We start from the raw sequence: 17,905 nt of genomic DNA on the forward strand, positions 1-17,905 counted from the left end.
GTTTTTCAACCGATCGGAACCAAACCAATGCAGATGACTTCTGTGGAGTGTGAATGTAAATAATCATTGAAAAAAAGTTGAAATTTTTCTTTCACCGCTGCTTAGGGACGCCAAAACTTAAAATGGTCTGAGCCTATCACATTAAAATGGCCATAAATCCAGAACGGCTTAACATATCATCATGGGGCTCAGATGATATGTGTAGACCATCACTCCAAGGTCACATACAAAGGAAGGTGGCGTTTGGATACTAGGTGGCGCTATAATTGTAAAAATGGCTAAATGTACATGTCTTTTGAGGGCCTAGACAACGGTGTGTCACGTGACATTTGACTAATAAACAAACTATTGATATCAAACGATAGATCTCCTCATTCATAACAACTTTGCCTCTTGAACCATTAATTTCTATCAAATGGTTTGTGATTTATTGGTGATGATGTAAAAAACCTACTTTTGCAAACTTGTTCAAGGATTTTCAAGCAATTTCAAAATTTCCACCACAGTGCATTTCTCTGGACTCTCTAGGTCAATAATCATCAAAAACATGTTGAGTTTTTTTGTTTTGTGACCATAACAGGGTCCTTTATTATATTAGCGTGAAACGAGTACGGTGAAGGTCGCTACTCCTTAATAATTAATCCAACTGACTTGCCATTAAGTACTATTATACATATTATGACACAAAACAAGCATGCAACATGTGATTCTTATCGGAAGAGGCATGCCTTCACAACAGTCAAAAAGGTGAAATATCATACATTTAAAATTACTATTTTAAACTTGTCTTTAATAAATACATCATATGCTAATCAAATTGCTAATCAGCCAGTCACATAGCATAAACTCAATCCATTTTGGCATCCAGACGTGGTAAACACACTTGCTGAAGTTCAAACCGAGCATCAAAATGGAGAAACAATTGGATATATGGTATGGGATATATTAGATAACACATACCACCTGAGGATTGTTGCCAACCAAGTCCATGTTTTGATGGCTACTTCCAGCAGTAAAAAATGGACCATATCAGAAAGCTCAAATGATCTCAAACTGGTTTCTTGAACATGACAATAAGCTCACTGTACTCCAGTGGCCTTCAGAGTCACCAGACTCAACCAAATAAGCATCAGTTAAATGGCAAGGTCTTCTGGAATATTGTTGCAGACCATGAATGTGAATCAATTATCAATTTAAATTGGTCGTATTTTTTTTATCAATTCTTCAGAACACAAAATAAGCTATTTTGAAGAATGTGCATTGTATTAAAAAAAAGACCTATATATGTGCAATAGAATGTTTTAGAGACACAGGAGTTGCTTTGTTTTGCTAATGGCTTCATTCTTTATCAATTGACAGCTGCCAAGCCACGCCCTTAGCAACCAAACAGATTATTTTTTGCAATCGTCTAGCCAGACCTACATCTCTGCAGTAGAATATTATAAAGACACGGGGCTTGGTTCGTTTGACCTGTGGTTTAATGTGTTATGAATTGACAGGTATTAAATGACACCCATGGCAACCGAACAGGTTAGCTTAGCAACCGTTTAGCAAGATCTCTATCTCTGCAACAAATCATCATAGAGACATGAGAATTGGTTTATTGCACTCGTCCCTTAGGTATTATCGGTTTACGCCCGTTTTTGCATACGAGTGTACGCATGCATGGTCTGTATTAAAAGTTACCAACCGTTTCTGTCATATTTCTTGGTGTGGAAGAGTGTCATTCGTTGTGGATTTGTTACGGTGCCATTCCTGAGCCTAGTTGACAATGGCAAGGCCAATAGAGGCCTTAGACTGCTCGAACCCGCTAAATGCTGCTTGCAGCTTTAATTATTATTATTATTTTTCCGCCATAGAACCGGTCGCCCAGCCCAAACCGTAAGTCGTAGAAACTTGAGGCTTGGTCAGTTGGTTGTATCTGTGCAGGCTACTCAGATACAGTGACCCAGCCATATCGGCCTATAGGTGGCGCTACAGCGATGCTGAACGCGTTCGGGCTCGTTACTCCTAAACCGCTTGTCGCACACCCAAGTGTTTTATATCAGTGTAATCATTGGCTCAAAACTTAAAAAACATATATCTCCGATTTCATTTCCGGTATGCAAATTTTCCCGCTAATTAGCATTTTATGAAAAAAATAAAAAATGAACTAGTCCCTGGATTTTTGCCCGATCGGAACCAAACCAACGCTGATAAATTCTGTGGAGTGTGAATGTAAATATTCATTGAAAAAAAGTTGAAATTTCGATTCAGGGTCGCTAGGGGGCATCAAAACGTCAAACCCGGAAGTAGCCTATTTCATTAAAATGGCTATACCTAGAGAACGGTTTGAGATTTCTATACGGGGCTTATAACATATGTGTAGAACCTCAGTCCGGGGTCACAATAAAAAAAACTCGGTGTTTGACCACTAGGTGGCGCTATAATAGTAACAAACTCGAAAAGGGCTATAACTATCCAACCGTTTGCCCGATCGACATATTATTTGGTATGGTGTGTCTTTGTGTCATGAACCTTGACTGTATAAAAGGACTTTGGCGTATCTCAAAAAACATGTCTGCCATCGGTCAATTAAATGTGAGCACTCATTAGACAGTGTTAACTGAGGCCGATTAAAACGACACTTGCTGGGCTTATTTGCCTCATGGTCCTGAAGGTCTGTAAGAAACATGAACTCATTCGGCCACCGGGGGGCGAAATAATGCTTTTGGAGTGCTTAATCAATTCTGTATCACGTGACATTTGACATATAAAGAAACTATTGGTATCATATGATAGCTCTTCTCATTCTGAACAACTTTGCCTCTGGACACGCGTCTGTCAATCAAACGGTTTGTGAGTTATCGCTGATGATGTCAAAACCTACTTTCGCGAACTAGTCCTTGGTTTTTCAACCAATCGGAACCAAACCAATGCAGATGACTTCTGTGGAGTGTGAATGTAAATAATCATTGAAAAAAAGTTGAAATTTCTTTTCACCGTTGCTTAGGGACGCCAAAACTTAAAATGGGCGGATCCTATCACATTAAAATGGCCATAAATCCAGAAGGGCTTAACATATCATCATGGGGCTCAGTTGATATGTGTAGACCATCACTCCGAGGTCACGTACAAAAGAAGGTAGCGTTTGGACACTAGGTGGCGCTAAAACAGTAAAAATGGCAAAATTGACGTGTATCTCATATCTTTAACAAATGTGTATCACATGACATTTGACACTTACACAAACTAATGATATCATTTAATAGTCCTCCTCTTCATTCTGAACAACTTTGCCTCTTGATCCATTGATGTCACTCAAACGGTTCACGAGTTATCGGTGATGGTGTTTAAAACTGACTTTTGCTAACTAGTTCTTTGATTTTTTTAAGCAATTTCAAAATTCTCTATTGCAGGTACATTATAATTGATCATAAAGATTATGAAATGACCATGCCAGTAAACATTCATAACATTTAGTTTGATAATTATTCAAGGGAATGTATTCATTTATACAACACATCTCTTAGATGGTGTGTGACTATGTTCCACATTATAAATCTGGTGGCGAAATGGCCAGGCTCTGTTCACGACTCAAGTATCTTCAGAGAGTTATGCACATTATTTGGACGTGACAAGTCAAATAGACTTTACAAACTAACTGGATTACTAATTTTGGGCCTTTTTGGGCCTAACAGAACTGCATTTTTCTATTATACAGGTGACTATGATGGAATCCTGCTAGGGGACAAAGGCTACACCTGCAGGCAGTATTTTATGACACCATTACCTGACACCAACCAACTTTGAATAAGTTTATTTTGTTGTTTTTATTAAGGGAAAACAGCTAGTCATGAGTGTGTAATCATGCAAAGCTACTTTGAGGTGATACTGATCATTTCTATAATTTTTCTGTGTGTGGGACTTTGATCCATCGTGGGTTCGTTGGGGTTTGACCCCTTAGCCTGTTCGTGGATGCATAACTGCATTGAATGGCGCAAATTCTCGAAACCCGCTTAAAGGCTGCTTGCAGCTTTAATTAGGGTTCGAGCCCGAAGGGCTAGAAACCTATTGTATTTGTTGGTTTTATTATTCTTCTTCTTATTATTATTCTGCCATAAAACTGATACTGCAGCCCAAACCGTAAGGCCGACAGAGCTGAGACTTGGTCAGATGGTAGTAGTCCTTGTCGCTACTCAGAAACACGGAGCCAGCCATATCGACCCATAGGTGGCGCTATAGCAATACCAAACGCGTTTGCGCTTGTTTCTCCGAAACCGTTTGTCGCACACCCAAGTGTCTTATATCAGTGTAATCACTGGCTCAAAACTTAAAAAACGTATATCTCCGATTTCATTTCCGCCATTATAGATTTTTCGCTAATTAGCATTTTATGAAAAAAAAAAAAAATGAACTAGTCCCTGGATTTTTGCCCTATTGGAACCAAACCAACGCTGATGCGTTCTGTGGAGTGTGAATATGAATAATTATTAAAAAAAAGTTCAATTTTCAATTCACGGTCGCTAGGTGGCGCTAAAACATCCAAACCGGAAGTAACATATTTAGCTAAAATGGCCATAACTCCTGAACTGTTTGAGATATCTTCATGGGGCTTGGAACACATGTGTAGACCCTCAGTCCGGGGTCACAATAAAAAAACAGTGGCGTTTGGCCACTAGATGGCGCTATAATTTGAATGAGCTAGAAAATGGCTATAACTACGCAACAGTTTGCCCGATTGACTTATTATTTGGTATGGTGTGTCTTTGTCTCATTCTACATAAATATCTAAATGGACATTGGCGTATATCAAAAAAACATGGCCGCCATTGGTCGATGAAGTTTGAGCACTCATTACGCCGGGTTAACGGAGGCCGATCAAAACGCCACTCACTGGGCTTATTTGTCTCATGGTCCTGACGGTGTGTAAGAAACATGAACTTATTCGGCCACCGGGGGGCGTAATAGCGCTTTTGGAGTGCATGCACAACTGTGTATCACGTGATATTTGACATTTACCCAAACTATGGTTATAATATGATAGTACTCTTCATTCTGAGCAACTTTGCCTCTGGAACAACTTCTATCGATCAAACGGTTCGTGAGTTATCGCTGATGATGTCAAAAACCTACTTTCGCGAACTAGTTCCTGGTTTTTCAACCGATCGGAACCAAACCAATGCAGATGACTTCTGTGGAGTGTGAATGTAAATAATCATTGAAAAAAAGTTGAAATTTTTCTTTCACCGCTGCTTAGGGACGCCAAAACTTAAAATGGTCTGAGCCTATCACATTAAAATGGCCATAAATCCAGAACGGCTTAACATATCATCATGGGGCTCAGATGATATGTGTAGACCATCACTCCAAGGTCACATACAAAGGAAGGTGGCGTTTGGATACTAGGTGGCGCTATAATTGTAAAAATGGCTAAATGTACATGTCTTTTGAGGGCCTAGACAACGGTGTGTCACGTGACATTTGACTAATAAACAAACTATTGATATCAAACGATAGATCTCCTCATTCATAACAACTTTGCCTCTTGAACCATTAATTTCTATCAAATGGTTTGTGATTTATTGGTGATGATGTAAAAAACCTACTTTTGCAAACTTGTTCAAGGATTTTCAAGCAATTTCAAAATTTCCACCACAGTGCATTTCTCTGGACTCTCTAGGTCAATAATCATCAAAAACATGTTGAGTTTTTTTTGTTTTGTGACCATAAAAGGGTCCTTTTATTAGCGTGAAACGAGTACGGTGAAGGTCGCTACTCCTTAATAATTAATCCAACTGACTTGCCATTAAGTACTATTATACATATTATGACACAAAACAAGCATGCAACATGTGATTCTTATCGGAAGAGGCATGCCTTCACAACAGTCAAAAAGGTGAAATATCATACATTTAAAATTACTATTTTAAACTTGTCTTTAATAAATACATCATATGCTAATCAAATTGCTAATCAGCCAGTCACATAGCATAAACTCAATCCATTTTGGCATCCAGACGTGGTAAACACACTTGCTGAAGTTCAAACCGAGCATCAAAATGGAGAAACAATTGGATATATGGTATGGGATATATTAGATAACACATACCACCTGAGGATTGTTGCCAACCAAGTCCATGTTTTGATGGCTACTTCCAGCAGTAAAAAATGGACCATATCAGAAAGCTCAAATGATCTCAAACTGGTTTCTTGAACATGACAATAAGCTCACTGTACTCCAGTGGCCTTCAGAGTCACCAGACTCAACCAAATAAGCATCAGTTAAATGGCAAGGTCTTCTGGAATATTGTTGCAGACCATGAATGTGAATCAATTATCAATTTAAATTGGTCGTATTTTTTTTATCAATTCTTCAGAACACAAAATAAGCTATTTTGAAGAATGTGCATTGTATTAAAAAAAAGACCTATATATGTGCAATAGAATGTTTTAGAGACACAGGAGTTGCTTTGTTTTGCTAATGGCTTCATTCTTTATCAATTGACAGCTGCCAAGCCACGCCCTTAGCAACCAAACAGATTATTTTTTGCAATCGTCTAGCCAGACCTACATCTCTGCAGTAGAATATTATAAAGACACGGGGCTTGGTTCGTTTGACCTGTGGTTTAATGTGTTATGAATTGACAGGTATTAAATGACACCCATGGCAACCGAACAGGTTAGCTTAGCAACCGTTTAGCAAGATCTCTATCTCTGCAACAAATCATCATAGAGACATGAGAATTGGTTTATTGCACTCGTCCCTTAGGTATTATCGGTTTACGCCCGTTTTTGCATACGAGTGTACGCATGCATGGTCTGTATTAAAAGTTACCAACCGTTTCTGTCATATTTCTTGGTGTGGAAGAGTGTCATTCGTTGTGGATTTGTTACGGTGCCATTCCTGAGCCTAGTTGACAATGGCAAGGCCAATAGAGGCCTTAGACTGCTCGAACCCGCTAAATGCTGCTTGCAGCTTTAATTAGGGTTCGAGCCCGAAGGGCTAGAAACCTATTGTATTTGTTGGTTTTATTAGGGTTCGAGCCCGAAGGGCTAGAAACCTATTGTATTTGTTAGTTTTATTCTTATTATTATTCTGCCCTAAAACTGATGCTGCAGCCCAAACCGTAAGACCGACAGAGCTGAGACTTGGTCAGATGGTAGTAGTCCTTGTCGCTACTCAGATACACGGAGCCAGCCAAATCGGCCCATAGGTGGCGCTACAACGATGAAAAGCGCGTTTGCGCCTTATACTCCTAAACCATTGGTCGCACACCCAAGTGTCTTATATCAGTGTAATCACTGGCTCAAAACTTAAAAAACGTATATCTCCGATTTCATTTCCGGTATGCAAATTTTTTCGCTAATTTGCATTTTATGAAAAAAAAAAAAAATGAACTAGTCCCTGGATTTTTGCCCTATCGAAACCAAACCAACGTTGATGAATTCTGTGGAGTGTGAATGTAAATAGTTATCGAAAAAAAGTTGAATTTTCTGCTCACGGCCGCTAGGTGGCGCTAAAACGTCCAAACCGGAAGTGGCATATTTAGCTAAAATGGCCATAACTCGTGAACTGTTTGAGATATCTTCATGGGGCTTGGAACATATGTGTAGACCCTCAGTCCGGAGTTATAATAAAAAAAATGTGGCGTTTGGCCACTAGGTGGCGCTATAATTTGAATGAGCTAGAAAATGGCTATAACTACGCAACCCTTTGCCCGAATGACTTGATAATTGGTATGGTGGGTCTTTGTCTCATGCTTCATGAATATCTAAAAGGACATTGACGTATGTCAAAAAACATGGCCGCCATTGGCCAATGAATTTTGAGCACTCATTACACCGGGTAAACGGAGGCCGATCAAAACGACACTCGCTGGGCTTATTCATCTCAAGGTCCTTAAGGTCTGTAAGAAATGTGAACTCATTTGGCCACCGGGGGGCGAAGTAACGCTTTAGTAGTGCTTAAACATTTGTGTATCATGTGACACTTGACATATAACCAAACTATTTGTATTATATGATAGATCTCCTTATTCTAAACAACTTTGCCTCTAGAACAACTTCTGTCGATCAAATGGTTTGTGAGTTATCGCAGATATTGATAGAAACCTTTCTTCGCAAACTTGTCCCTGAGTTTTTGACCGATCAGACCCAAACCAATGTAGATGACTTGTGTGGAGTGTGAAGGTAAATAATTATCAAAAAAAGTTGAAATTTCCTTTCACGATCGCTTAGGGGCCCCAAAATAAAAAAATGGGCGGAGCCTATCACATTTAAATGGCCTCAAATCAACAACGGTTTAACATTTCAGCAAGGGGCTCAGGAAATATCTGGAGACCATCACTAGGATGTCACATAAAAAAGAACGTGGCGTTTGGACACTAGGTGGCGCTATAATAATAAAAATGGCAAAATGCACATGTCTTTTGGTGGCCTAGACAACTGTTCGTCACGTGACATTTGAGTAATACACAAACTATTGATATCAAACGATAGATCTCCTTATTCATAACAACTTTGCCTCTTGAACCATTGATGTCTATCAAATGGTTTGTGAGTTATTGGTGATGATTTAAAAAACTACTTTTTCAAACTTGTTCAAGGATTTTCAAGCAATTTCAAAATTTCCACCTCAGTTCATTTCTTTGGACTCTCTAGGTCAATAATCATCAAAATCATGTTGAGTTTTTTTTTGTTTTGTGACCATAACAGGGTCCTTTATTATATTAGCGTGAAACGAGTATGTTATATGTCGATACTCCTTAATAAATAATCCAACTGACTTGCCATGTAGTACTATTATACATATTATAACACTTAACAAGCATGCAAAATGTGATGCTCATAGGAAGAGACATTCATTTCGATGGCTTTCTTATAGAGTCACCAGATCACAATGCATGTAGCTTTGCTAAAGGAACGATAAATATGTGCAGGATAAAGGTGTGTAGTGTGCGTGTGTGTTTATGGATATCATTTCCCTCTGTATCATATGAGTTTGAATGCACTGTATAGTTCTGTGTGTCTTGTGTGATCGAGAGTGTGCATGTGTGTGTAATGAAATGTGTCTCACAGGAAGACAGTGTTAGAAATATAATGTATTACACATTAAACGTTGCTCCATATTTACACATCTATAAATATAGCACATGTCTGCTTGCTTTTAAGATGAGTGTTGATATATATATATAACACAGCTTTATTAGATAAAACCAGTTTAATTGCATGTAAACCCAAATTGCTACTCAGCCAGTCACATGGCAGCAGCTCAATAAATTTAGGCATTTAGACATGGTAAACATGACTTCCTGAAGTTCAAAGCAAACATCAAAATGGGGTATATTGTATTATGTGAGGTGTTTGTATAAAATTAAGCATAATTTAAATGCCATGGCATTCTAGAATATTATGAATGTGAATCAATGTATCTATTTAAGATGCTCCTGGCCTTAAGCCTTAAAAAAAATGTATACACGTCTATCATAATGTATGGCAGGTGCCATGCCACATCCATAGCAACTAAACAGGTTAACTTAGCAACCATTAAGCTAGACCTATATCTCTGGAACAGAACATCGTAGAGACATGAGAATTGGTTAATTTCACTCGTCCCTTATCTGTTTAAACCTGCATATGAGTGTAAGCATGCGTGGTCTGTATTAACCGTTGCTGACCATTTCTTTCATTTTTCTGGATATGGGTAAGTGTCATCCGTTGCGGATGTGTTATGGTGCGATTCCTGACCGTAGTCAGCGAAGGCAGTCGACCTTAGTCCCCTTAGACTGCTCGAACCCGATGATTACTGCTTGCAGTTATATTTATTATTATTATACTTCTTCCCTAGAACTGATACTGCAGCCCAAACCGTAAGGCCGACAGAGCTGAGACTCGGTCAGATGGTAGTAGTCTTGCTCGCTACTCAGATACACGGAGCCAGCCATATCGACCCATAGGTGGCGCTATAGCAATACCAAACGCGTTTGCGCTTGTTACTCCGAAACCGTTTGTCGCACACCCAAGTGTCTTATATCAGTGTAATCACTGGCTCAAAACTTAAAAAACGTATATCTCCGATTTCATTTCCGCCATTATAGATTTTTCGCTAATTAGCATTTTATGAAAAAAAAAAAAAATGAACTAGTCCCTGGATTTTTGCCCTATTGGAACCAAACCAACGCTGATGAGTTCTGTGGAGTGTGAATATGAATAATTATTAAAAAAAAGTTCAATTTTCAATTCACGGTCGCTAGGTGGCGCTAAAACATCCAAACCGGAAGTAACATATTTAGCTAAAATGGCCATAACTCCTGAACTGTTTGAGATATCTTCATGGGGCTTGGAACACATGTGTAGACCCTCAGTCCGGGGTCACAATAAAAAAACAGTGGCGTTTGGCCACTAGATGGCGCTATAATTTGAATGAGCTAGAAAATGGCTATAACTACGCAACAGTTTGCCCGATTGACTTATTATTTGGTATGGTGTGTCTTTGTCTCATTCTACATAAATATCTAAATGGACATTGGCGTATATCAAAAAACATGGCCGCCATTGGTCGATGAAGTTTGAGCACTCATTACGCCGGGTTAACGGAGGCCGATCAAAACGCCACTCACTGGGCTTATTTGTCTCATGGTCCTGACGGTGTGTAAGAAACATGAACTTATTCGGCCACCGGGGGGCGTAATAGCGTTTTTGGAGTGCATGCACAACTGTGTATCACGTGATATTTGACATTTACCCAAACTATGGTTATAATATGATAGTACTCTTCATTCTGAGCAACTTTGCCTCTGGAACAACTTCTATCGATCAAACGGTTCGTGAGTTATCGCTGATGATGTCAAAAACCTACTTTCGCGAACTAGTTCCTGGTTTTTCAACCGATCGGAACCAAACCAATGCAGATGACTTCTGTGGAGTGTGAATGTAAATAATCATTGAAAAAAAGTTGAAATTTTTCTTTCACCGCTGCTTAGGGACGCCAAAACTTAAAATGGTCTGAGCCTATCACATTAAAATGGCCATAAATCCAGAACGGCTTAACATATCATCATGGGGCTCAGATGACATGTGTAGACCATCACTCCAAGGTCACATGCAAAGGAAGGTGGCGTTTGGATACTAGGTGGCGCTAAAACATTAAAAAAGGCAAAATGTACATGTATTTTGGTGGCCTGGACAACTTTGTGTCATGTGACATTTGACTAATACACAAACTATTGATATCAAACGATAGATCTCCTCATTCATAACAACTTTGCCTCTTGAACCATTGATGTCTATCAAATGGTTTGTGAGTTATTGGTGATGATGTATAAAACCTACTTTTGCAAACTTGTTCAAGGATTTTCAAGCAATTACAAAATTTCCACCACAGTACATTTCTCTGGACTCTCTAGGTCAATAATCATCAAAAACATGTTGAGTTTTTTTTTTGTGACCATAACAGGGTCCTTTATTATATTAGCGTGAAACGAGTGTGGTGAAGGTCACCACTCCTTAATAATTAATCCAACTGACTTGCCATTAAGTACTATTATACATATTATGACACAAAACAAGCATGCAACATGTGATTCTTATCGGAAGAGGCATGCCTTCACAACAGTCAAAAAGGTGAAATATCATACATTTAAAATTACTATTTTAAACTTGTCTTTAATAAATACATCATTTGCTAGTCAAATTGCTAATCAGCCAGTCACATAGCATAAACTCAATCCATTTTGGCTTCTAGACGTGGTAAACACACTTGCTGAAGTTCAAACCGAGCATCAAAATGGAGAAACAATTGGATATATGGTATGGGATATATTAGATAACACATACCACCTGAGGATTGTTGCCAACCATGTCCATGTTTTGATGGCTACTTCCAGCAGTAAAAAAAATCGACCATGTCAGAAAGCTCAAATGATCTCAAACTGGTTTCTTGAACATGACAATGAGCTCACTGTACTCCAATGGCCTTCAGAGTCACCAGACTCAACCAAATAAGCATCACTTAAATGGCAAGGTCTTCTGGAATATTGTTGCAGACCATGAATGTGAATCAATTATCTATTTAAATTGGTCGTATTTTTTTTATCAATTCTTCAGAACACAAAATAAGCTATTTTGAAGAATGTGCATTGTATTAAAAAAAAGACCTATATATGTGCAATAGAATGTTTTAGAGACACAGGAGTTGCTTTGTTTTGCTAATGGCTTCATTCTTTATCAATTGACAGCTGCCAAGCCACGCCCTTAGCAACCAAACAGATTATTTTTTGCAATCGTCTAGCCAGACCTACATCTCTGCAGTAGAATATTATAAAGACACGGGGCTTGGTTCGTTTGACTTGTGGTTTGATGTGTTATTAATTGACAGGTATTAATTAACACCCATGGCAACCGAACAGGTTAGCTTAGCAACCGTTTAGCAAGATCTCTATCTCTGCAACAAATCATCATAGAGACATGAGAATTGGTTTATTGCACTCGTCCCTTAGGTATTATCAGTTTACGCCCGTTTTTGCATACGAGTGTACGCATGCATGGTCTGTATTAAAAGTTACCAACCATTTCTGTCATATTTCTTGGTGTGGAAGAGTGTCATTCGTTGTGGATTTGTTACGGTGCCATTCCTGAGCCTAGTTCACAATGGCAAGGCCAATAGAGGCCTTAGACTGCTCGAACCCGCTAAATGCTGCTTGCAGCTTTAATTAGGGTTCGAGCCCGAAGGGCTAGAAACCTATTGTATTTGTTGGTTTTATTATTCTTCTTATTATTATTCTGCCATAAAACTGATACTGCAGCCCAAACCGTAAGGCCGACAGAGCTGAGACTTGGTCAGATGGTAGTAGTCCTTGTCGCTACTCAGATACACGGAGCCAGCCATATCGACCCATAGGTGGCGCTATAGCAATACCAAACGCGTTTGCGCTTGTTACTCCGAAACCGTTTGTCGCACACCCAAGTGTCTTATATCAGTGTAATCACTGGCTCAAAACTTAAAAAACGTATATCTCCGATTTCATTTCCGCCATTATAGATTTTTCGCTAATTAGCATTTTATGAAAAAAAAAAAAAATGAACTAGTCCCTGGATTTTTGCCCTATTGGAACCAAACCAACGCTGATGAGTTCTGTGGAGTGTGAATATGAATAATTATTAAAAAAAAGTTCAATTTTCAATTCACGGTCGCTAGGTGGCGCTAAAACATCCAAACCGGAAGTAACATATTTAGCTAAAATGGCCATAACTCCTGAACTGTTTGAGATATCTTCATGGGGCTTTGAACACATGTGTAGACCCTCAGTCCGGGGTCACAATAAAAAAACAGTGGCGTTTGGCCACTAGATGGCGCTATAATTTGAATGAGCTAGAAAATGTCTATAACTACGCAACAGTTTGCCCGATTGACTTATTATTTGGTATGGTGTGTCTTTGTCTCATTCTACATAAATATCTAAATGGACATTGGCGTATATCAAAAAACATGGCCGCCATTGGTCGATGAAGTTTGAGCACTCATTACGCCGGGTTAACGGAGGCCGATCAAATCGCCACTCACTGGGCTTATTTGTCTCATGGTCCTGACGGTGTGTAAGAAACATGAACTTATTCGGCCACCGGGGGGCGTAATAGCGCTTTTGGAGTGCATGCACACCTGTGTATCACGTGATATTTGACATTTACCCAAACTATGGTTATAATATGATAGTACTCTTCATTCTGAGCAACTTTGCCTCTGGAACAACTTCTATTGATCAAACGGTTCGTGAGTTATCGCTGATGATGTCAAAAACCTACTTTCGCGAACTAGTTCCTGGTTTTTCAACCGATCGGAACCAAACCAATGCAGATGACTTCTGTGGAGTGTGAATGTAAATAATCATTGAAAAAAAGTTGCAATTTTTCTTTCACCGCTGCTTAGGGACGCCAAAACTTAAAATGGTCTGAGCCTATCACATTAAAATGGCCATAAATCCAGAACGGCTTAACATATCATCATGGGGCTCAGATGATATGTGTAGACCATCACTCCAAGGTCACATACAAAGGAAGGTGGCGTTTGGATACTAGGTGGCGCTAAAACATTAAAAAAGGCAAAATGTACATGTATTTTGGTGGCCTGGACAACTTTGTGTCATGTGACATTTGACTAATACACAAACTATTGATATCAAACGATAGATCTCCTCATTCATAACAACTTTGCCTCTTGAACCATTGATGTCTATCAAATGGTTTGTGAGTTATTGGTGATGATGTATAAAACCTACTTTTGCAAACTTGTTCAAAGATTTTCAAGGAATTACAAAATTTCCACCACAGTACATTTCTCTGGACTCTCTAGGTCAATAATCATCAAAAACATGTTGAGTTTTTTTAGTTTTGTGACCATAACAGTGTCCTTTTTGATATTAGCGTGAATCGAGTACGGTGAAGGTCGCTAGTCCTTAATAAATGATCCAACTGACTTGCCATTTAGTACTATTATACATATTATGATACTTAACAATCATGCAAAATGTGATGCTCATAGGAATAGGCTTTCCTTCATAAGAGTCAAAAAGGTGAAATATCATTCATTTCAATAGCTTTCTTATAGAGTCACCAGATCACAATGCATGTAGCTTTGCTTAAGGAACGATAAATGTGTGCAGGATAAAGGTGTGTAGTGTGCATGTGTGTATGTTTCTGGGTATCATTTCCCTCTTTATCATAAGAGTGTGAATGCACTGTATAGTTCTGTGTGTCTTGTGTGATCGAGACTGTGCATGTGTGTGTAATGAAATATGTCTCACAGGAAGACAGTGTTAGAGATATAATGTATTACAGATTAAAAGTTGCTCCATATTTACACATCTATAAATATAGCACATGTCTGGCTGGTTTTAAGATGCTGTGTTGATATATATATATATACAACACACCTTTATTAGATAAAACCAGTTTAATTGCATGTAAACCCAAATTGCTACTCAGCCAGTCACATGGCAGCAACTCAATGCATTTAGGCATTTAGACATGGTAAACATGACTTCCTGAAGTTCAAACCAAACATCAAAATTGAGAAGAAATGGGATATATCATGTGAGGTGTGTCTACCAAAGAAACATAATTTAAATGGCACGTCCTTCTAAAATATTATTGCAGACAATGTCAATGTCCTACTGACCACAATGTATTCATGAATATGAATCAATGTATCCATTTAAAATTGTCCTAAATTTTAAATTCAATTTTAATTCTTCAAAACACAAAAGAGGCTATGTTGAAAAATATGCATTAAATTAACAAAAAAGACCAATATCTCTGCAATCGAATGTCATAGAGACAAAGAAGTTGCTTCGTTCTACTCATGGAAAAGTGTATTATAATATGACAGGTGACAAGCTATGCCCATAGCAACTAAACAGATTAGCTCTACAATCAGTTACACAGACGTGTATCTCTGCAGTTGAATATTGTAGAGACACAGGGGTTCGGTTAATTTCACTTGTGACTTAATGTAATATCAATTGGCAGGTGCCATACCACACCCATAGCAACTAAACTGTTAACTTAGCAACCATTAAGCTAGACCTCCATCTCTGCAATAGAGCATCGCAGAGTCACTGGAGTTGTTTCGCCACTTGTGGTTTGATGTGTTATTAATTGGCAGGTGCCATTCCACGCCAATAGCAACCAAACGGATTAGCTTAGCAACCTTTTAGCAAGATCTATATCTCTGCAACTGTATTAAATGTTTCTGACATTTTACTTGGTGCGCTAGAGTGTCGTCCGTCCTTGATCTGTTATGGTGCGATTCTTGAAACTGATCGGCGATGGCAGACGTACCTTAGATGCCTTAAATCGCTCGAACCCGCTAAATGCTGCTTGCAGCTTTAATTATTATTATTATTTTTCCGCCATAGAACCGGTCGCCCAGCCCAAACCGTAAGTCGTAGAAACTTGAGGCTTGGTCAGTTGGTTGTATCTGTGCAGGCTACTCAGATACAGTGACCCAGCCATATCGGCCTATAGGTGGCGCTACAGCGATGCTGAACGCGTTCGGGCTCGTTACTCCTAAACCGCTTGTCGCACACCCAAGTGTTTTATATCAGTGTAATCATTGGCTCAAAACTTAAAAAACATATATCTCCGATTTCATTTCCGGTATGCAAATTTTCCCGCTAATTAGCATTTTATGAAAAAAATAAAAAATGAACTAGTCCCTGGATTTTTGCCCGATCGGAACCAAACCAACGCTGATAAATTCTGTGGAGTGTGAATGTAAATATTCATTGAAAAAAAGTTGAAATTTCGATTCAGGGTCGCTAGGGGGCATCAAAACGTCAAACCCGGAAGTAGCCTATTTCATTAAAATGGCTATACCTAGAGAACGGTTTGAGATTTCTATACGGGGCTTATAACATATGTGTAGAACCTCAGTCCGGGGTCACAATAAAAAAAACTCGGTGTTTGACCACTAGGTGGCGCTATAATAGTAACAAACTCGAAAAGGGCTATAACTATCCAACCGTTTGCCCGATCGACATATTATTTGGTATGGTGTGTCTTTGTGTCATGAACCTTGACTGTATAAAAGGACTTTGGCGTATCTCAAAAAACATGTCTGCCATCGGTCAATTAAATGTGAGCACTCATTAGACAGTGTTAACTGAGGCCGATTAAAACGACACTTGCTGGGCTTATTTGCCTCATGGTCCTGAAGGTCTGTAAGAAACATGAACTCATTCGGCCACCGGGGGGCGAAATAATGCTTTTGGAGTGCTTAATCAATTCTGTATCACGTGACATTTGACATATAAAGAAACTATTGGTATCATATGATAGCTCTTCTCATTCTGAACAACTTTGCCTCTGGACACGCGTCTGTCAATCAAACGGTTTGTGAGTTATCGCTGATGATGTCAAAACCTACTTTCGCGAACTAGTCCTTGGTTTTTCAACCAATCGGAACCAAACCAATGCAGATGACTTCTGTGGAGTGTGAATGTAAATAATCATTGAAAAAAAGTTGAAATTTCTTTTCACCGTTGCTTAGGGACGCCAAAACTTAAAATGGGCGGATCCTATCACATTAAAATGGCCATAAATCCAGAAGGGCTTAACATATCATCATGGGGCTCAGTTGATATGTGTAGACCATCACTCCGAGGTCACGTACAAAAGAAGGTAGCGTTTGGACACTAGGTGGCGCTAAAACAGTAAAAATGGCAAAATTGACGTGTATCTCATATCTTTAACAAATGTGTATCACATGACATTTGACACTTACACAAACTAATGATATCATTTAATAGTCCTCCTCTTCATTCTGAACAACTTTGCCTCTTGATCCATTGATGTCACTCAAACGGTTCACGAGTTATCGGTGATGGTGTTTAAAACTGACTTTTGCTAACTAGTTCTTTGATTTTTTTAAGCAATTTCAAAATTCTCTATTGCAGGTACATTATAATTGATCATAAAGATTATGAAATGACCATGCCAGTAAACATTCATAACATTTAGTTTGATAATTATTCAAGGGAATGTATTCATTTATACAACACATCTCTTAGATGGTGTGTGACTATGTTCCACATTATAAATCTGGTGGCGAAATGGCCAGGCTCTGTTCACGACTCAAGTATCTTCAGAGAGTTATGCACATTATTTGGACGTGACAAGTCAAATAGACTTTACAAACTAACTGGATTACTAATTTTGGGCCTTTTTGGGCCTAACAGAACTGCATTTTTCTATTATACAGGTGACTATGATGGAATCCTGCTAGGGGACAAAGGCTACACCTGCAGGCAGTATTTTATGACACCATTACCTGACACCAACCAACTTTGAATAAGTTTATTTTGTTGTTTTTATTAAGGGAAAACAGCTAGTCATGAGTGTGTAATCATGCAAAGCTACTTTGAGGTGA

Source organism: Triplophysa dalaica, chromosome 25 (assembly GCF_015846415.1).
Source record: "Triplophysa dalaica isolate WHDGS20190420 chromosome 25, ASM1584641v1, whole genome shotgun sequence".
NCBI lineage: Eukaryota > Metazoa > Chordata > Actinopteri > Cypriniformes > Nemacheilidae > Triplophysa > Triplophysa dalaica.